The sequence below is a fragment of the Camponotus floridanus genome, unplaced genomic scaffold (genome assembly GCF_003227725.1).
Source record: "Camponotus floridanus strain SB8 unplaced genomic scaffold, Cflo_v7.5 scaffold54, whole genome shotgun sequence".
Taxonomy (NCBI): domain Eukaryota; kingdom Metazoa; phylum Arthropoda; class Insecta; order Hymenoptera; family Formicidae; genus Camponotus; species Camponotus floridanus.
Genome location: NW_020229703.1, coordinates 874,487 through 890,699, shown reverse-complemented (window position 1 = coordinate 890,699; position 16,213 = coordinate 874,487). Strand labels below are relative to the sequence as shown.

The 16,213-nt window shown below is 35.6% G+C and overlaps 1 protein-coding gene across 2 annotated transcripts in view; it reads left to right on the top strand.

The window, feature by feature from the left end:
* Window positions 1–16,213, top strand: part of LOC105257364 (lachesin) — a 139,595-nt gene that overhangs the window by 43,156 nt on the left and 80,226 nt on the right. For both annotated transcript variants that reach the window (XM_025412644.1, XM_011267931.2), the window contains exon 2: window positions 175–222. The gene's annotated coding sequence lies outside the window, so the exon portion shown is untranslated. The remainder of the gene's footprint in view (window positions 1–174; window positions 223–16,213) is intronic.

Sequence of the window (16,213 nt, the reverse complement as noted above, 5' to 3'; positions counted from 1 at the left end):
AGGAAAACAGGCAAAATTTATTTTTTTTAAATATTTCTTTCAAAAATTATGTAATTTGTTTATATTAAAAATCTATTTAATGGAGAAATGATAAGTTTAATTGAGAACGCAATAATTATTTTGAAAATTTTTTGTAGAGACATTGTATAATTTGAATATGTTTGTATTTTACAGATCAACATCGTGTAGAAGACTACAACTTCACTGTTGCGCATCGTGCTGGTGAGTAAATAATTTTCAATTTTATATACATACATATACATACATATATATACATACATATATATACATACATATATATACATACATATATATATATATATATATATATATATATATATATATATACACACACAATCTTGAGATAAAAAAATCAATCAAAAATTATAATCAAATATATATTTATCATAAATGTATAAGAATATTATTTAATTGAATAAAAATAAAAGAAAGAAGAGGAATAATGAAAATTTTGTATATATGTTTTTAAAAATATCAGATTAAATAGAACTTTTCCGAATTTTGACTATATTATTTTTTTTATTGTAAGACTTTTTTGATTATAAGATTGTAATCAGTTACTAATTATCGCATTTACTAATTACGTGTAGTAATGTTATTTTTGGCATATTATCCTAATTTTTCGTAAAAATTTTACGTTTTTAATGTTTTCTAACTTTTCATTCATCTATATTTATCTCAAGTTTGTATTTTTATTATAATTTTAAGTTTTTCTATTTGTAAGTTGACATTTCTATAGCGCTACTTATTAGCAAATATTAAATTTTCCTCTTAAAAATACTTTAAAGTTTAATAAGACTTGACATTTTCAAATAAAATTAAGTAAGAATACAGAGAGAATAGTTTAAAATACAAGCTATTTTTTGCGTCAGTGTTCTGACTTTGGTTCAGTGTAAATGATAAAAGCTTCACGAGAGCATTTCGCGTTGAAATAATTCAGGCCGAATTTTTTTGACCTTTCTTCCGGCTCAATTCATCCGGCGACATTCGTGACGTGGCAAGAGTCCTTCGTTTTTACGGCGCTCTCGAGTGCCCACTCCGGTTTTAATTGAGTTCGTTATATTCATTTCCGGAGGAGCGCTTGATGCATTTTATTCGCGTATCTCGTGTGTGTTCGCGACTGCTCTTTCGCTGCTACGTTTGAGTGTAACACTCTCGGTTACTTGCAGATTTATAGCGGGACCGAAAGCGAGATAAAATTCGCGATAATACCACATGCGAGTTCGCGTGCGACGTTACCGAAAAAGTTCTGCTAAAATAATCGACTTGGCTCTTTGTACTTATATAGCATATAGTTTTATATATATGCTGCTTTATTTGAACAAAATAAGAAACAATAATATTATAAACACGAATCAATTAAAAATGTATTTTATATTTTGTATTTCAAAATAAAAAAAAATTATGTATTATAATAAAAAAAAAGTTAAAATACTTTCTCCAATTATATTATCTATTATTTAAAATAGACTATTTAGAATTAATTAAATTGTGCATTTATTTAATAACTTTAAATTTTATACTGAAATATAAAAATATTAAATAAATGCACATTAAATTAATTTAAACAATTTAACAATTTAATTCTAAATAAAGTCTATTTTAAGATAATATATAAGTGAATAAAATTGAAGAAAGTATTTGATAATTTTATTCTGATATATGTTTCTTGATTTGTTAAAGAAAATATGATAGAAATAGCTAATATTTTTTTATTATAAATCAAAAATAGAAGAATATTCTTGTGTTTTAGATTTTAAGAATAAATTGTCCAAAATGGGTTTAAATAATAGTAATTTCGTATCTTGTATCGTACCTTGTTTCGTATTTGCGACCTTTTTTTTATTGATATTACATCATCTTTCTAACATTCGTAATCTTTATTCCGAGTCTCTTAGTAAATCATCAATCCTTTCTTATGTACGATGTTTGCGCGAGCATGTACTTACCATAATACCCATTCAAGTCACGAAATCAGCTTTCTCTCAAAAAGCCGAGAGTCGATGCCCCGAAAATCCGGATTGTCATGTTCGGTAGGTTTTGAATGTTTAATATGCTCCCCTCTGAGATCCTACCTCCGTCATCTTCATGCATGATATATGAACGGATGAGCAGTGACCCATTAACTAACGTAACTATTAGGGCTGGCAGTTCGAAAACGCGCTCGCGTCGTTCCCTAGATTAGGTTGTAGATTGCTGATAGTACATTGCGCATTGTTAGTAGTAAATGCTCGTCGTTTCTATGAGGCCAGACAGCGAGAGCCAATCATTCCGGCATTATTGCCGCGCGATGGGAAACGGGTCGAAAGAGATGGAGGGAGTGAGAGGGTAGGGGGGAGGATAGAGAGGCATACGAATCCATTTAATAGAGAATCTATATACATTACGGATTTATCAAACAATATAATTCGGTAAGCTCCGCTCGCTGGTCCTGAATCGTCCCGTGCTACCTCCGCGCAATCTGCCGAAGTCGCACCTCGCATCGTTGCCTGTTGCCAATTTCGGGTCCGATCGACGCGAATGCGAGCCGATTCAGAATTTTCGTCCTCTCCGCTATAGATCGGATTTATATGACTTCGTCGTTGTGTGCATTAAAAGGATACCTGTGCAGTTTCGTTCGACCATAAAATTTCGAATACCGTTTAGCGTACAGTCGCTATTCGGTATGCTTTGTGTAAAAGTCGGATCACGCTTATTGAGGTGAGAAATATATTTGAAATATATTTTAGATATCACACAGATCCGCGCTCGCGCTTTTGTCGCAGAGATTTAATTGAACGGAATGTAATCATTTTTAATTCTTTCAACTCAGCTCTGGCAGATAGGAATTTTCTCATATGCGGGTATTTTAATTTAGATTTTTTTAAATTTTAATAAAGTTGTAATGGAACACGTTAGCTCTTATAATTCTAAGCTTAGAGTTTTAAAACTTTTTAGCGAAAAATCTTGATTTACGTGAATAATGTTAATCCTGAAACTTGCATCACTACATTCATAGTCGACAAATATTCTAGTAACATAAAAATATAGAAATATGGCAAAATAAAAATAATAAAAATGGCATATTTATTGCGCAGCCGATATAAAATGTAGCATTAACAAAGTTACAGAAAAAATACGCTTCTATTTTAAATTTTGCAGGACGATTAATGATATCTTGAACAAAGACAATATCAATCCTATTTAAGTCTTACTAAACTCTTACATAATATAATTAAAATATTGTCATGTTCTCGTAATATCATTAATAAGAGGATTTTCAGCACAGTTTAAAAAATTAAGGATCTCTTTTGACGGAAAGATAAATGGCCAATTTGTGCGGCTCAATTTCGGATTTAGTCGCGAATCGTTTTCAACAAACTTATATAATGTAACAAAAAACTTTATTTTGGCAGAAAATACCGAGAAGAGTTTTAAACAGTTGTGAACGATTTCAAATTGGGGTCATTTTGCTTTCTTGCATCACAACACATTGATAACCGCAGCGCGGATGTAGTTTTGGGAGATTTTAGCGGATGCACTTCGGATATCCGAAATAGCAGATAGATTATTCAATAACAATGGTTGGATCTTCCATTTGTAACTACCGGAAATGTACATCTCTTTTTCCTTCCGTGTGTTTGGGAATTTTTATATATTCGAACTTCACAATTATACACAACTATGTATTATATTCTGGAGTCTGTTAAATGATTTTGATAGGTTTTAATTCATGGCTTTTTTTATATCTATTGTCTATTTGACGTGAATATATTTTGAATTTTTATCAAACTTTTTGGCAAGCTGTGTAAAAAAGGTTTTATCTTTTTTTAACATTAGAAAACAAAATAGAGGATATTGTTATTCTATATATTGGCAAATATTTACCTCGTTTGCTTTTCAAGGTAATCAGTTTTATTCAAATTGATGGAATGACTTTTATTCAATGTGCATAATTGTGAAAATAATCGCGAGCATGCAAAATTCGAGACGACAAATAAATGAATTCTGAAACTCGTTAATACAGATGATGGCATCCTCGAATATGTTAGCTGCGTATCTCGCTTTTCTCGTTTTACAGATTGTTCGCGTTTTCGGTTTTTCGCGCTCGTTCTAAAACCGGCAATTGGATTGATAACTTGAGCTACTATGCGGATGGAGCGTTTACAGTTTATTCGTCGTAAAAGTGCGACGCGGATGCGCCGCGCTCTCTTTCACACAAGTCATATAAAATACCAATTCCGCCATAAAATTGTACATTTATCGTTTTATCGGCGCGCGGAAACGTGACGACGATTTCGAATTTCACTAACAATTCACACATATTCCTATTCGTCGAAGATCTAGAAAAATTGCGAGCTTTAGAACATGAATATTAAATCGCTTTAATTATTTCTTTCTGCTCCATTAAAATTAACTATAAAAAAAAAAAATTCTCAACAAGCTCGATTAATGATTTCTTTAATTTAATACATCGGTGTCAAGATCGATTGTCATAATTTTATGTTATCATTGGGTGCTTCAATTAGCGAGGTTTCGAATTTATTCGAATCTACCGCACTCTCGGCGATATTACACGGCGGACGGAAACGTTCGGGAGCACCGGCATGAAACGTGGTTTGTTCACGGTACCGATTACATGAAGTTGTAACTCGAGCATGCGAGCCAACAGCGGTCCTCCAAAGTGCGAGTAATGCGATAGAGAGAGGGAAAGAGCGGATCGTTATCTCCGGCGCGTAGAGAACGACGGACACACGGCTGAGACGCCTCTCACGGAAGTTTATAACGCGATACTCTAGCATAACGCGACCATAACGGACCGCCGGTGGCTTCCGGGTGATTTCGTCGTTTTCCTCGCAGACATGGCTCCGGTCCGGTAGGTGCCTGCGAGAGATGTTTATGGCGACCATATATGCACGCCGGTATGCGCGATGTGCAGCCAAACTCCTGTGCGATCTCCGGTCTCTTTCTCTCTCTGTCTGTTGCTCCGTTTTCCACCCCCGTTTTAGCAACATCCACGGAGAGACACAATTTCCACGGTCATGTAAAATCCTGGTCGCGTCGTCGTTGTATACCGCGCCCCCGACAACCTCCGTTATTTCGTATATTTCGTACATTTGATTCGCCGTCGAGTCTCTGCCCGCTCGACCGTACCGGACACAACGTCCGAAATGGAGAGATGTTTACGTTTGTAAATCGTGAAAATAGAATATTGCGAATTTAATAATTATATATCTTCAGCGCGAGGATGCGTTTGATATCGTTTCGAGCTTGCTTCCTCGGATATTCCGATATACGCGGATTAATTAGACGGTTTTATCTCTCTTTCTCTTGGTTATTTATAAGAATTCGATAAATAGAATGTACCAGTCATAATATATAATTTATTGCTCAGAGTTAGCATATTGTAAATTACTTTTTTATAAAGAGAAGATAAAACTATGTTTCTTCTTAACAAGAATAATCTCTATGAAATATTGTTCGATTCCTTTTTTATGAAAGTCGACCAATTATATTGTGTTATATAAGTATATAGCTTATGATTAATGTTCTTGGATATTCGGACACATGCAGGTCTAATATTTATGTTAATTTGTATTACAATAATTTGAATTAATTAACGATTGACACATTCAAGCAAAGGAAATACATTAAACATCTTTGAAAAAATTATTATTTTTTGATTATATATAATATTATATATAATATTATATATAATCAAAATTATATATAATATTATATATAATCAAAAAATAATAATTTAAAAAAAAAATGTTATATAATATTGATCATATGTTTTTATGACTGAAATTAAAATAGCCAAAGAAGGACACGTCATTTAACAAATCCGTTAATTATGTCAAATCTAAATTTCATGCTCAGTCTGCATTAAAAAGATATTCACGTTGTCGAAATATTCTAATTAAATAATACATGGAATATTCGGATTAAATAATTACGTCGAACATGACTAATATAAATGTTAAATATATATCTATATTTTTAAATATTAAAATATTAATATAATATAAAATATTAATATAATATTTTATATCTACAATTTGTAGAAAATTTTTTTCTTATTATTATTATATTAAAATAAAAAAATTGTAATATTGCAAAAAATAATTAACGAATGACAAAGATAAATCCATATTATCGGAAATGTTGAGGTGTTATACGGGTGAATCGTTGAAAAGCAAGTAGCACGAACAAGTATTTTTCCGACAGTGTCTGCGGTAACTTCGCGTTCTCTCGGGGGCATGTTGTCTCGGTGTTTATGGTCTGACCACGAAGTCCTCTACGCTTTAGATAGGGCTTCGGCTTTGTGCCCTTTTCCGTCCTATCGCGGGAATCCTGACCGCAGAACCTGCAGCGCAAATATATAAAGTCCAAGACTTCGAAATGGGGAAACGGGTCAGTACGGTTGGTCGCGGTAGTTTCATAAATTTGATCTTGATCGTCGACCACCGAGAAAGGCACTCGGATACACACGCTACAACATTACCAATTTACCGTGAGTGTTGTAAAATCATCAAACCGTGAATCACGACAGAAACCGTTTTCGTTAAAAAGAAGATTCGCAATAGTGTTCAAAAATAATAACTGTGTCGTAAGATTTACAAATTTATTAATCTAATATCTTGAAAGTTTTCTTTTAACATGGAAAATATGAAGGAAACTTGCTCATAGAATCTGTTTTAATATCTAAACAATTTATAGATTTATATATCTGAATTTTTTAATAATATGAATCTATAGATTATATTTATATTATGTATTATGTATCCTATATTACAGGTTATATTTATATTTATATCATGGATCTATTAAGTTCCAATATCCATGAATTTGATAATATATGCACATATAGATCTATCAATTAATATAAATACTAAATATACATAGACATTTATAATAACTGCATATATTATTTAAAAATTCAACGCGTCACATGTTATATTAAAACAAAGTTTGCTCTTTCTTCAAGGAGGAGAATGCGAGAAAACTGCATAAAGTATTTGACGCAACAATTGGATAGTTTTGATATGTAGTTTTATAGAAAACAAAATCCTAGACAATCGAAATATGTATACAGATCGCGCATATAATTTAAACTTAATTTCGATCAAAACATTCAAGTGCGCGCTCACTGTAGCGCTACGAGTTTATCGTGCGTGGCTGTTTATCGCGCGTATTGTAATTGCAGCAGAGTAACGTTGCGCTTTTATCCGGCATAATATACATGCGTTATCGCGCGTTTCGCGGGTAACGCGATTCTAAATCCGCGAATGCACACTCGCACGCATAGTCGCGCCTAGTAGCATAGTCGTATCGCGGGCCGGATTTGTATTACGAAATTACGCGTCGCGCCCACAAATATTTGCGGTATCGGGTATGTAGAAATGTTAATCGTGCTAATCGGCCAAACGGAGCGCGTAGACCCGCGTGAATGTTTCGATTTGCGAAAATATTTGTCTGCGCGTGTAATATCAAGTGACAGGTATCGCTGCTAAATAATACGTCAGTTTTTTATCAAGTCATTACTGTACTTGTTTTAGTAAAAAAACAAGGAATAGACTTGATTAATATATTAAACTCTTCGCTGCGGTGCAATAATGTAGAAAGATGCTAAGATAGATGTGACAAAGTCATATATTTTTTTGTTGTTTAATCGAATTATGTAGATTAAAATTATTACGTAAAATATCTGCGAGAATATTAATTATTACAATATTAATTATTACAAGCGTTCCTAACTATGTAAAAAAATTAATTTTGTAAAATATATAATCACAATTTTTTTAGACATAATATTGCATGATTAATATTGCATGATTAATATTGCATTATTTCTTCATGCATTTTTTATTCGAATTTTAGCATGTCAAAAGAACGAAAAGATTATAAATAAAAAATAGCTATTAATTTTTTAATTATACATCACTCAATGAATTCAGTTATCGTTTATTTTATTTAAGAAAGAGAGATAGAGACAGAAAGAGAATAATAATATATATAAAAGAGTGATAGACTTATTGATAATATTCAATTTTACAAGATATTCAGGCCATTTTAGAAACTGAAGGGATATGAAAACCTGTCCAATATTTTCGTGCGTGAACGCTTTTATTCAAGAAACATCAAGATATCGCGCTCTCACGTTTCAATCGCAGGTGAGTTTCACCTCCGGAAAATCGCGCCAAGGCTGATATCAGTCGAAACGATTCGTTTCGCGACAGACGAAATATTGTATCGCGTCGGAGCGCTCATATTTTCTCGCTCCACTTTTGCACGGAGTCGCACGCGTGGTTTTTTCTCCGGAGGAGGAAAAGAAGGAGAAGAAAGACACGTCGCTTTTTATGCAGATCCCGCCGGCGTTCCTCTCTCGTTTCCGCTTCAGGGCGAGGCGTAAAACACGCGCGGGCCCGTGAATTCGCGCGAAACGTTACGGAAAACGCGAGCAGTCGTGTTTTATCTCGCGACTGCAAACTTCATCTCTGCCCTGGGGGAGATCGGAGGAAGCGGGCGAGACTATCGGGGATTCCTGGAGGCGGTCGGGGGTGCAATAGCAGCAGCTACAGTAGTAGCAGCCCCCCTCGACGGATATACACCGGACATTCTCCCGGACAATAGTCGTTCAGGAAGCCATTGATCGAACCCGCCGTTCGCATAGTTCGCGAATAATCGGCACGCCTGGCGCCGATAATTATTTCGGCGCGTCGTCGCCGCCGCCACCGCCGCCGAGTCGACGAAAAGTTTGCCGAAGTTTCCGGGGAGGCTAATAAAAAAGCGAGAAATCGATGGACGTAGCACGTGAATCAGCGAACGATTAAAGTTCCTCTCCGAAGGAGTTACTCTCGCGATTGTACAATTAAGAAGATTAGCGAGAAGAACAGTTTTACCCACGGTTGAAATGATTGAAGGAATATCAATTTGATGAATTCACAAAGTACCATTGTCCTCTTTGAAAGTTATGCATGATACGAAATTTTATCTTTTAAATTTTGAAATAGACGGTAATTTTTTTTCAGAATAAAAACGATAAAAATGAAAGATTATTTTTTCCATATTATAATGATTAAAAAGTTCAATTTTGATGAGTCTACAGTACAATTGTGTGTCTGAAAATTATGTATGATACGAAATCTTATCCTTCAGATTTCGAAATATACGATAATCTTTTTAAGAATATATAATGCGAACGATGAAAATGAAAATATGAAAGATTGTCATTTCTGTATTAGAGTAATTTAGAATTTAAATTTCAAAAAATGATTTATTTTAAAATTTTCAAAACATTGTTTTATTTAATGCTGCATATAGTCGATTTATATTTAATTTTTTTTTCTCCGATAAAAAATACATTAGTGTCATATGCATAAGATGAAATTTTATTAATATTAATTATTTCGATTTAGAAATTATCGTAGCTTCGAAATTCCACAAACTATTCGAGTTTTCCGATTCTATCGATATAATTGACAAACCCACCGTTCCTATAAAACGTCCTAATATTTTTCAGGATGTTTCGCCGGTTTAATTATGTATGTTAATTATGTATGTTGGGAACCGCTTTAAAAATTGGTCTTTCACACATTTTCGCGACTATCTCGCATGTTTACATTCGTCCATGCTTGAGTATATCGTGTCGAAATTTCGTGCTGCTGCATACACAAATGCCTGGATACACAAATGCCTGGATGGAGTCACTGCGTTGAACCGCCGCCATCGACACGCAATTCTGTACACTGCGTGGCACCGTTAACTTGGCTAATGTCGAACGCAATGACTAGCTCTCGCACAACAGAGCGAGCAGAAATTCAGGAATTTAAATCCCAGATGATTGCACGGTTCGAAATAAAGAATAATAAAAGTTGAATTTTTATTTTTCACATTAAAGTTTATATCTTTTAACGGAGAGAAAGACCGACATTAAATATAAACCGGCTATATGTGGCAATAAATAAAAGAATGTTTTGAAAATTTTACGCTTAAATATTTCACTCGATAAAAATGTACATGTCACGCACCAAAGAGAAATATTTGTCTGAAAATTCACAGAGATTCTTTAAACCAAAATTCACATATTTTGCATCTCGAAAACCGCTTCTGTCGGCATCGATTAATAATTAAATCAAATGCCACTTCCGGCCAAACATGTCCGCATAATGATCATTTAAACGTCCTGTGCGATGTATACGTATATCTTCACGTGTGCAGTAAAATCGGACGGGTTACGGTCCTATATCGTAATTGCATAAATTGCTTCCCGCCGCACGGCGTACAAATACGGTTATTACGAGCATAAGGCTACTACGGCCATCTGATTACGGCGAATTCATTTGAGCATTCTTTTTTTTCGGCGCGCATGCACAGTTTCCGGGATTCCAGCGGCGAGGCGATAAATGGCCCATTCCCCGTGTTAACTGTCCCACTCTCGGCTCGCCGTTTTGTTCACCGGTGAATAAATAGCGCGGTATATATCATTTCACCGAGGGGCACAAGATCCACGACGGTCAGGAAGTAATGGAGTTTAAAATATGACGTATTTTTCTGTTACACGCGCTTATCTATCTACCTGAGGAAGACAAGTGGCTCTTCAACGGTACCTCGCGCTTTTACAAGCCTTCATGAGGTATATCCGCATTTTAAATGTAATCATATTATATTTACGTAATCATATTACATTCATGCATACATACATATACGAGACAAAAGTATAAACGAGCTGAAGGCAATAATTAATTGGAGCCTCGCAAAATCTACCTGGAATAATAAAATAAAAAAAAAGAATCGTGGAGAAATATTTCCGCATATTTAAAATGGTTTACATACACTGTGGCCCGCGATACCTCGGTGATGCTGCGGAATACGATAATTCGCCAACCGCATACATTTAAGCTGCCATGAAAACGATCCTGAGATATCCTACTATTCAGCTACGCCTCTTTAGCACCCGATCGCGATCGTAAAAATACCTCTCGTAGATAGCGATGTAAGACCACGTATCGTGCTTCTCGCCGCCGACATTCTTGTACGTTACAGGCATACGTGGGAATTTACAGAACCATAAAAGTATATAGCCTCATAGCAGTGTGTCTTAACGCCGATGGAAAATAATGGCAGCGAGTTTGCGCAACAGACAAATCGCGGTTCCTTGAAATAAGAGTGTCGGCTTTTTGAGCAATTGGATCGAAAACGACGAGAAAATCCTCTATTTTTTAGCGAATAAGAATCTTGATGTATCACTTAAAATAATCCTCGCATTAATTAAGGGCTCGCGCAATTTATTGTGATATATATCTCAATACTAATAATTAATTAGCAATTATCGATTAGTCGACAGGAACTAGGGAAATCGTAATTACTGCGGGTCAAGCAATTTACGGATACAGTTCGGTATTTAATCAATTCCATATGCTATGTAAACTGCACTTCGTTTCGATTAGCCTGAATTTAACGTATGACCGAAGAGTTTCATCCAGTTGCCAATATTTCGTATAAACGCGGTTGCAGAACTCAATATTTCCCTCAATGTTTCCCAATAGTTTCACTCAATGCATTCCTCAATATTTACACGAAGTTATAGAAAAATATTTCAAACGCACTTCCCAAAAATATATATCGTTGCGTTTATACAGAAACGCAGTAAGATCAATATTATCAAATAATATAACATAGTAAAATAGTTTTTTTTTAATTTTTTAATCGGAAAAGCAATGTAATTACTATTATCAGTTTTTATTATTGTACTTTCATATTGTACAATATTTCTATTTATCGTTTACTCTCTCTTTCTTTCTCTTATTTTAAAATACGTTTAAAAAATATTCATACAACGTGAAAGTTAATTTTTGAGAGATGCAGTTAACGCGCATAAATTTGAATAGAAGATCTGAATATTCGAGATTCGTTTTAGGGGTTAGCACATCCCTTAAAATAAGCATATATTGGGATATATCGCAACCTGCGTTCAGTCGACGAAATGATCATTGCTTGTTTGCCGCGCAATTGAACGCGTCTCAGCTGTGAGTGTTTGCGATCGAAGTGGATAAACAGCGGATAGAGATATACGGATGATGAGAGGACGAGAGCACGAGAGATTCGCGAGAGGTACGAAAGGATATTGAGAACGACGCGCGTTTTCGCGACCGGTGGACGAGAAACGATCTACGGCACTTCGCACTTCCGGTCGCGGGTCGTAAAACTCCGCGCCATCCGATGCATCCGTCGCAGCTGTGAGCTTCGTGTATATCGTATAAGCACGGCGAATTTATATGAAAACGTATTCCTAAATCGGTGTCGTAAAACGCCGATTCCGCGAATGTCGACACCGACTGTCACTTTCAAACGCGATAAAAAAATTGGCTCCTGATTGTGGGATACGAATTAGTAAAAAATAAAATGTTAATTATAACATTTTTTACATGTCCCAGAAAGTCCACTCTAAAGTTTAAGTTAAAGCTCATTCGTCGTATGTTACTTATTGACAAACTAAACATGTTAAATAATTGACACAATACTTTACATTTATTTTTGTTATTGTGACTTTAAGTGTAATGTAAAAATAACATACAAATTAATTAAAAATTACATGAAAAAGTAGTTACAATAATTCGTAAAGAATGTTGAGGACATTGACATATAATAGTAATTATTTTAACTTAAATTTTGTAATAGAAAGATTTGATTTTAATAAATTTGATTATTTTTATATGTCAAAATTCAAGATTATTTGAAAATTCACTTTAATTTTTCTTAGAACGTTAAACTGACTTTAAGACATGTTGATTGTTTAAAATGATTATGTTAAAATGATTATGTTAAAAATACTGAAAATAATATTCCATTTCTAAGAGACACGTACAAAGTGTTAAGTTATGATGCTGACATAAATGTAACACATAAAAACACTGTTTATAAAAATAATAACATATAGGTTGTATGTTAATTTTACATTGAAGTACTAATTAAATGTGGTAACACAAGAAAATTTTAACATATGGACGCACAATTTTTTACTGTGTTATTAATACAACGAAATATATATATGATGCTAGGTATTAATAGCATATGTAAATATCGATTAATCCGGGTACATATAGCAACGATTTTACAGAATCAAAATGTGAAACAATCGATATATTGTGTATGTTGAACTTAAATTATTTAATTTACCGAGTAGATTTTGCTACTCATAACTAATTTCTCGCTGCTTCGCGATACGTCTTGGACGGAGATCAATGTGCCAGGAGGGATGAAGGAAAGCTCTCTTGAGATACGCGGCGTTTCGTCGGGATCGTCTAGCCAGGAGAGGAAGTTTTCTATCTCTGATCAAGAGCTATATGGATCGAGCGTCGCGCAACGGAATCTGTTCCTCGTAAACCTGCTCCTTCCCGTATATCGTGTTTCCGGGCGTCGAATCGAGTCGCCGTTTTCTCTCGTTTCTCGAGCATCGGGCCGCGCCATCCGTCCTCGTAACGTCAACGTTCGTTTTCCCGTTTCCTCGCGAAAGGAATGAATCCGATCTATAAGAGGTAGGGAGACAGGGATGATTCGACACAACCGATCGTATTCTTCCGGGCTGCCTTGAGGAAGCGGATTGTCTTCTTCTCGCAGGAATCTCGACTATTTCGTCCTGATTCGAAGACTTAGCGCGTGTTTGTCCGCCGCCAACGTGAAACAATAGCGTCAATAACGATCGTTATTCCTCGTTTTTTTTCAAATTCGTCCCAGAAACGGAACATTCATTTTGTCCTCTGTTCGCAGTCGTTCCTTTTCTCGAGGTTTTTCGAGGAGAACTGTTGGAAATGGAAAATCAAATCGGATAAAACATTCCCTAATCGACTATTTTACATAACTCGAATCAAACTTGAATATATACGATTCTTCTCGACGCGCGTGCAATTTTGCAGAAAAAATATTTTACCAAGCAAAGGATTACGCTCTGACATGTTAGACAAGGATTGCGGCGGTTTATAAAAGATATTCAACCGGAGCACAGTACATCCTTGTGTATCCTTGTGTATCGCTTTTATTCGGCCTCGCCGTTGTTGTTGCGACAAGCGTGTTGCGCGTTATCTTTTCCGCCGAGTTTACACATAAATTGGAGTCGGCGTCTCGATAAACTTCTCCCAAGGAAAGATTCGCTCGCTCCGATGCAACCTATATGTTACTCGCGACAGATTCATTATAATCGGAGTCAATTTATTTTATAAAAACAGATAAAGAAAGAAATTTATCATGCCTTGGAATTGAGCTTATATACGAACAAACATCGGTAGAAAAATAGGAAGAATAGAAAACGGTTCGAAATCGTCACTTTTCTCAAATACAGATAATAGTAATTGTTTAAATGTGGAAATATGGTTTGTTTGATATTATTATTAGAGGATGAAATGACGTGGATTCGGCTGACAAAATTGCTTCTTCTAATTGCTGTCAAATCAATCATAATCCAAGTCGAGGAATGATGAACGAAAATTGGACAAAAAAATCAATTGTAATGTACACAGTATTTTTCGCGATCCTTGAATGACGCTGTTTATAGAGTTCCAACGCTTCCGAACAGAGACACGTTTCAAACTTGATGTTTCGCGTCGCGGTGATCCAGTTTAAGCTTTGTCGCGCTTCAACCGGGGGCTGCGCGCGTCAATCGCCCTCGTAAATCCGGCACTAACACGCGTCGGAATCGCTCAGCGAAACATCTTCCTTTATACGGGACTATAACGACGGTCGCGATCGATATTGCAGCACCGGCAACAACAGTCGAAGGAATCTTCTCTCCTCAGGGAGGGTGCGTCATCGCTCTAGGCTGCAGTTAATACAGATAACGTCCTCCCCTCCTGTCGACTTCGCTATCAAACGTAAGCTTGATTTGCGATGTGCCGTAATCTCACGTAGAGATTGCCGCTGCAATTATAAATTCCGTCTTTGACAGAACATCGAGCGCGTTTGGCATAGATTTATGCGTCCTTGAAGCGAAATTATTATTAATCTCCCGTCTTAAGCTAATTCGTCGTATTAGGCGACTGTCAAGTCGAGATTTGTTTGAGATCTACGTGCGACACGGTTCTGAATTTGTCAAAGGATACAAGGATGCATATCAGGGAAGCTAAGAAAAAATGCGCATATAAATATTGATAAGCATATGCTCTTAAAACGGTAAAAAATCGAAGAAGCTAAGAAAAAATGCGCATATAAATATTGATAAGCATATGCTCTTAAAACGGTATAAAATCGATGATATGAAGGAATAAATAATTGCTCGTGTGAAATGTGTATTTTTCTCCTAAAAAAGATTTTAACATCTCCGACGACCTGACTTGTCCGTCCTAATTCTTTCTTTTTCACTGATTGTCCGTCTTTACTCTTTCTTGTTTTACTGATTTGGCCGTTCTTACTCTTTCTTCTTTCACTCATCGTGTGTTCCAGAACTCCTGTATTTCAAAGTGTGTTCCATAAATACCGCAAAATTGCATAAATTAATGACTATTAAATCACGGTTGTAATCGCGCTTGCGGGACTTTGTGCGCTGGAAAGTCGGTTATTTATCATTTCGACGGCTCGAAGGTGTAAGAGGTAGGAGTTTGGCGCCGAACGAGCTCGTAAAGCCGACGTTGTGTTTGCTGACGATATTCCGATGAAAGTTTCCGCGAGTGCGCGACAGAAACTTGACTCCAACTCCTGCCGAACTCGTTCGGCGGAGGCTCCGGCGAGCGAATCGGAGAATAGCGGGCGTAAGATCGGGGGCCGATGTCTTTAAGCCAAACTTCACAGAACGACGCACAACACGTTTCTTCGACCCGCGAAACTATACCGTTGTGTACCCAGACTGGCGAGGGTCGAATCGAAAATTTCCACCTATGAATATAAGAGCAGACATTATTAATTTCTCGTGCAAACGAATATTTTAATTTTACGCGATATTTATAGTATTTCCCGAGCAAGTAATTAATATTTTTGCAGCGGCTTCTGTCAGCAACCAGCAGCCTTAGATGTATCGAAAATATGACTTTCGAGAAGAATAAACGTTAGTTATAAACAGAAAATTATTAGCGTAATGTGTGTGTGTGTGTGTGTGTCATTATGTTGGTGCTATTTTCTCCTCAGCGCATTATGTAGGTTCGTAAAATCATGACAATGTAGGTTAATGACGAGATGGTTTGTGGAAGAACGAGGAATTTTTATTATTATTTTCGTTCGTTAG